At 35.4% G+C, this 6,000-nt stretch overlaps 1 non-coding gene across 1 annotated transcript; it reads right to left on the bottom strand.

Annotated features, from left to right (window-relative positions):
* Nucleotides 1–5,247: 5,247 nt before the first annotated feature.
* Nucleotides 5,248–5,452, bottom strand: LOC145684495 (small nucleolar RNA U3). The gene has a single exon (XR_014131319.1). It is a non-coding gene; the product is annotated as a small nucleolar RNA U3 (small nucleolar RNA).
* Nucleotides 5,453–6,000: the final 548 nt, after the last annotated feature.

Genomic DNA, 6,000 nt, shown 5'->3' on the forward strand with positions numbered 1-6,000 from the left:
AGGAGAAAATTCTAATTCTGAGCATAAAAACACCACAAGAACGGCACCAGTTTCACGTCAACTAACGGAGGTAAGTGTATTTGTAAGGGCCCTCCAGTCAAAGATCATTGGCACTTGCTACTAATGCAATAAACTGAATTCATGCAAGACAAAGTGAAGATAATTCTACAAGGAAAAAAAATGTGGTTGATTTCCGTGATTTCCTGAGGAATTGTTACCGAAAGAGAACAGGGTAACATATGACAGTGTTTCGATAACTGTAATTAACTTTTACAAACTTACAACCCTGACTGTGGGGTTTTGTTATGTTGTTCTGTACGATAACATTTCAAAAACTGACTGTTTACAAAAATGTAGTCATAATAGTTAAAGATATCTTTGAACTTCATGTTTTGTTAGCTTACGAAATAATATCTGTAAATAATTTCCTAGTATGTCAGCTTAACCCTTTCACTGTGGAAGGCGACGGAAAAAATTTCCCTAACCTGCGAATGTCGATTATAGTCGACGTGTTAAAATTTGTCTGTATCTTGGTTTTGTCGAATGTAGTCGCCAAAGGTTTTCTGTGTGATTTCTATTGTTTATCGAAAACAATAGAACACATAAAAAAAAAATGAACGGTACAACTTTGGCGACTACTCTCGACAAAGCCAAGATACGGACAAACAAATTTTAACACCTCGACTATAGTCGACATTCGCATGTTAAGGAAATTTTGTTTCTGTCGACAAAAGTCGACTTCCTCTGTGAAAGGGTTAAGGGATTGATTCACACTGAATATCGTTTCTTTTAATCACATAGATGCTCTTCAATTAAAAATAACTTTTCATATAACTTCTTGAAAATCTACAATATACACAATAAATTTTGATTTCGTTGTCTAATTGTTTCTAGTTTTTTTAAAGTTTGGGCCCCACTTACCTGTTATTAAGCCAGTGTTGGGTAAGTTACTTGTAAAAATGTAACGCGTTCAAGTTATTTTACTTTCCTTTAAAATTTAACGCGTTACTTGCCCCCTCCCCAAAATTACTGTTATCCTACTTCGAAAGTAACGCGTTACTTTTAAGTCCGTAACTTTGAATATGTAAAAAAAGAAAATATTATTACAACTTTCCATACTACTACTACTACTACCACTATTATTATTATTATTATTATTATTATTATTATTATTATTATTATTATTATTATTATTATTATTATTATTATTATTATTATTATTATTGCACAGTCTTATTTCCCCCAATCATGGTAAATGTTTAGAACTGTAGGTTGATAATAGTGGCGCTGCTATATTATTTCACAAGAAAATTTGGAAATTTGATGACTTTATAAATGCAACTAGCCTTTGGCTAGCTTTGGATTACTCTCTCAGATGCCCGCGTTTGCTGAGCCTACGGCCTCCTGTCTCTTATGTATCAGCCTTTGCATCAAAAGTGAATTTCGTTCATTTGCTTTTAACATTTCCCAACTTTGGCTCAGCTGGGACTTCGCATCCTGATCCTCGCGTTTACTTGGCCTACAGACTCGCACCTCTTAAACACGACCCGCTCGGGAGAGTAATACTCCCGGAAGTACGTTTTTTCGCGCGCTACTCTAGCCAGCTGTTTTACGCGCTATCCTAGCCAGTTGTTTTAAGTTGGTCACAAAAGTTTGTATCATGAAGTACAAGGGGAACAAAACGAGCCCTATATCATGGAGTACAAGGGCATAAGTACTACAACTACTTATCTGCTCAAAAATAAATAAATCACTTTTTAAAGTATTATTTTCATATTATTTTAATTTAATAAGTGTTATAAAAATGTTTAAAAATGTAAAAAAAACTTTCCTCAGGCCGGGTTTGAACTCGCGCCAAAAGAGACTTTTATTACCAGCATATAGCGCTAGCCCACTCGGCCACGAAGGCCGACAGCAACAAGCGTTTGCTTTCTGCTATTTTAACGCAACGTGGCAAGAAGTGGATAACGCCAACCAATCAGAATTGTGTTTCTCGTTTCTACTTCCAGGAGCATTACTCTCCCGAGCTAGTCCTTCTTAAACCCACAATTCTATCAAATTTCACGTTTCTTTTCGTATTTCAACTATTTACAAGATAAAATTTTGTACCGCAAGAAAACTTCCATTTCAATAACAAGGGAATTTCTTCATTTCCCCTTTAGACTCCTTAAAAACTAAAAATATTCACTTTTGGCAATTTTTCTGTGTTAGTTCCAGAAGGCTACAATCATGCAAAATTTCATCATTCTAATCCTGCCGGAAGTGCCTAAACATTTTGGGGTGTAGAAGACGTCCCATATAAATAACACGGGAAATATTTTTCATAAAACCACTCTATGGTTGGAAATTTTTATTTCTGATGATTCAGTTAGGTAACGCTAACGAAAACGTACAAGCATACCGAATTTTCAAGTTTTTATTCCAATTCTAAGTACCTAAAACATGAGATTATAGGTTTAAAAAAGCCCATTTAAATAACATGGGGAAATTCTTCATCCCCTCTTTGGAACTCCTAAAAATTAAAGATATTCACTTTTGGCAATTTTTCTGTGGATAGTTCCGGAGAACCACTAAACACTTGTTGGTTGGAGAACGGTGAAAAAGAAACAGGTGCAAGGTGAAACAATATAGTGTATTGAAATAGGAAAAGTTTGTTTTGACGTACGTGTGCTAATTGTTTCCGATTTAAACGCTGAATGTTTATTGGAAAAAAAAATGAAATCTTTAAGTTTTACGTCCAATGGTTATGCCGGTCAGGCTAAAGGAGACGGTGATGATGAGTAATGAATGAAATGGTGGAATGAAGAAAGTGGGAGGAAACGGGAGAACCCCGAGAAAACCCACGCACACGGTGTTTGTCCACCACAAAGTTCACTTGGCGGGGGCTGGGAAAAGAATGTTTATTGGGTAGAAATTTCCTTACTCAATTCAAGGCGAAAATAGATTTTGGTAGCAATTCTGTTACGGTTGCGAAAGAAGGGGAAGTCGTTAACGTACCTATGCTAAATGGTCAAGTTACTAAAATTTTAACTCAAGGTGATATACAGCAAAAGGTAAACTTTGTGTCTCAAGCTGATAATGAAACTAATGCAAATGTTGTTAGTGATAGTGGTGAATCGGAATGTTTATTTGAGATTGGAAAGGTAAATGTAGAATGCCTCATAGTAAATAATTTGGTAAGTGAAAAGCGTAAATTAGAAAAAGAATGGGTTAATTATGTTGTTCTTTCTAACCAAGCTTACGATAAAATTCGAAATTCTTGTAGTGATAAAAAAGAAATGAAAGTTTTAAATTTAGAAATTGCCAATGAAGATAAATTTTTGTTCGATTATTATTCACAACAAATTTCAGAGATTGATAGTGAGATCGAAAAATCGCATTGTAAGTCGTTAGATAGAGTTGCAGTTTATAATACGAATGATAGTCAAACAGAAAGTGAATTTGTTTCAATTTCAGAAATACGGGAAAAGGTTATGGAAGCAAAACTGTCTGATTTTGAGAAGGAAAAATTGTTCAAGTTGTTGCTGAAACAGGAAAATTTTTAAAAATATTCCAGGACGCTGTAATAAATTTGAGTATGCTATTGAGGTAGATACTGATCAACCTTTAGTTAAAAGGCAATATGCATTACCATACAAATTCAAAGAACATATTGATTCACAAATTGATGAGTGGTTACGATGTGGAGTAATAGAACCTTGTGTATCAATTCATTTTCATCCAATTTTCTGCGTCCCAAAGAGAAACACTAGTAAGATGCCTGTAGTAGTGGATTTAACGGTTTTGAATTCCCATGTAAAAATAAAACAATTGAAAGTAAACAAAATAGATCACTTGTTAAAGTTTCAGGGTGCAAAGTATGTAACAAATATTGATCTAGTAGGAAGTTACATGCAAGTTCTAATTTCTAAAAAGTGTATCGAATTGTTAGATCCTTTAACTGGTAAATCGATTGGCTCGCATTCTGTAGACCGACTTAAAGTATGGAAACCTACGAAACCAACTCGAAAGATTTGGTTAGATTTAGCTGTTAAACACAGTTCTGAAAAGTATCACAATGTAATTTCAAGTGAGTTTAAAAATTCAGATTTAGAAAGTAGTGTTGAAACTGTTCTTTGTAATGCCCTGACCATAGTACCTGTATGTTTGTCTCAAAAGGTTAAGTCAAGAAGTAATAACAAACGGATAAACGAAATTCTAGAAAAACTGTTGGATGTTGAAAAATATTTGAATTTTTTGTATTGTAAAAATCTATGTTCATCCGATGTATTGGAATTTACCGTTGGTAAATTTACAAAATCCTTACGTGTCATTGAATGAGCGAGTTGAAGAAGTACATAAGTAAAAAAAAAATTGGTACAGTCCCATTCTTTAATATTTTAAATTTTAACCTTATGTTCTATCTTCCGGCCTCACTCGGGATAGGGAAACAAATGATTTATTGTGGGTAGGTATCTTCAAAACTTAGCAAGGCAGACCCTGTCGAGTGGTCAGAGAGAAGCACAACTGAATTATTGCCCGCTGCAGCGGCGTTTGACCCCAGTTTGAACTCGTACAGCATATACGCCCTTATGACGCTCTGTGGAGGTCCCATGTTCACTCTGTTCTTACGCAAGAACATAGTGTAACTGAACTGCCACAACCAGGTAGTGTGTTTGATATACCCACACCAACAACTGACCTTCGCCTTATCTCCTTTCGCATTCAACTCAAGTTGTGAGGGCCAATTCAACACATACCTCCACAAAATGCGACAGGACTTTCTTGGTTACCTTATAATATGTAGGACAATAAGACGTCAAAAATAAATAGTTATAACTGCTAGTATCACGTGAAAACTTGATAGAGTATGCTTCAGCAAAGTATTCCCGCGAAAACAGAAGTTGGCAAAAAAGAAGAAGAAGAAGAAAGTGAAGATTGCTACAATTTGAGTTCATGTCTGAAGTCCTAGCATTATAGCAGGATGCAAAAAAAGCAACGGTGAGAATAGAGCAACAGCATCGAAACTTGTAATCCGCAGTAAAGCTACAACGAATTTCCGAACCACTGAGTCACCCCAATGCAACACTGTCCGTGTCATATGGCAAAGATGATACACGAGATTGCATTTGTCACAACAAATTCACGTAATCGAACTTCTCATTCAATGAGCGAATCACTTACAAACAACACAGGAACAGTTCTCTAGGTTAACAAATGTGAATTGGTATTCTTGAACGTACTTTTGTTTTCCTACATATAATTTAAACCACTCAGAAAGTTGCTTTTCCCTCCACTCTTCATAAAGAAGTGGGTGCGATCATCAATGACCAAACAATCCAGGAGGATTGCAGATCGGCTTCACGCTCAGGAAAAGCAACTGTAACACATCATCGTGGTTTAAGTGACTTCATCTTTCGATAAAGACACATGCCAATCATACTACAGAAATGATCCTGTGAAGTATGATCTTAACTTCCATGACGCAAAATTTTATTATATATCTATCATTAATATTGATAAAACACAAGAAGAAAAGTATAGTCTAAGAAATATTATAAATAATACCATATTCAAGTAATCACTTTTAGTTATTCAAGAGTATTTATTTTAAAATAATATATTTAGCTGGAAATATTTATTTATATCTTTTACTGACGAGAGTAATGTGCAGATACAAGATGGGGAACTGTGCTGCCATCTGTGGAGCATATAGTTTACTTGTAAACAAATCAGGCAAGTTAACATGTTTCGTGTTACAAGTCAACTTCTGACATCCGTAGGTGGTTTTCCTTTTTGCTTTTTTTTTTACTAATGCTATATGTTATGTAACAAAAGATACGTTTCATTTTTCAGTGGGTTTATATTAAGCGAGGAATCCATAATAAGGTGAAGAAATGGAAAATTGCCATTAATGTTAATCCAATATTCTCGGAATTGCTGCCTGGGGGCGCGGTGGCTCAGTGGTAGAGCGTTCACCTCCGGTGCTTGGGGTCCCTGGTTCGATCCCAGCTCGCGCCG

The sequence above is a fragment of the Thermobia domestica genome, chromosome 4, assembly GCF_964235325.1.
Source record: "Thermobia domestica chromosome 4, izTheDome1.hap1.1, whole genome shotgun sequence".
In the NCBI taxonomy this organism is placed as follows: Eukaryota; Metazoa; Arthropoda; class Insecta; order Zygentoma; family Lepismatidae; genus Thermobia; species Thermobia domestica.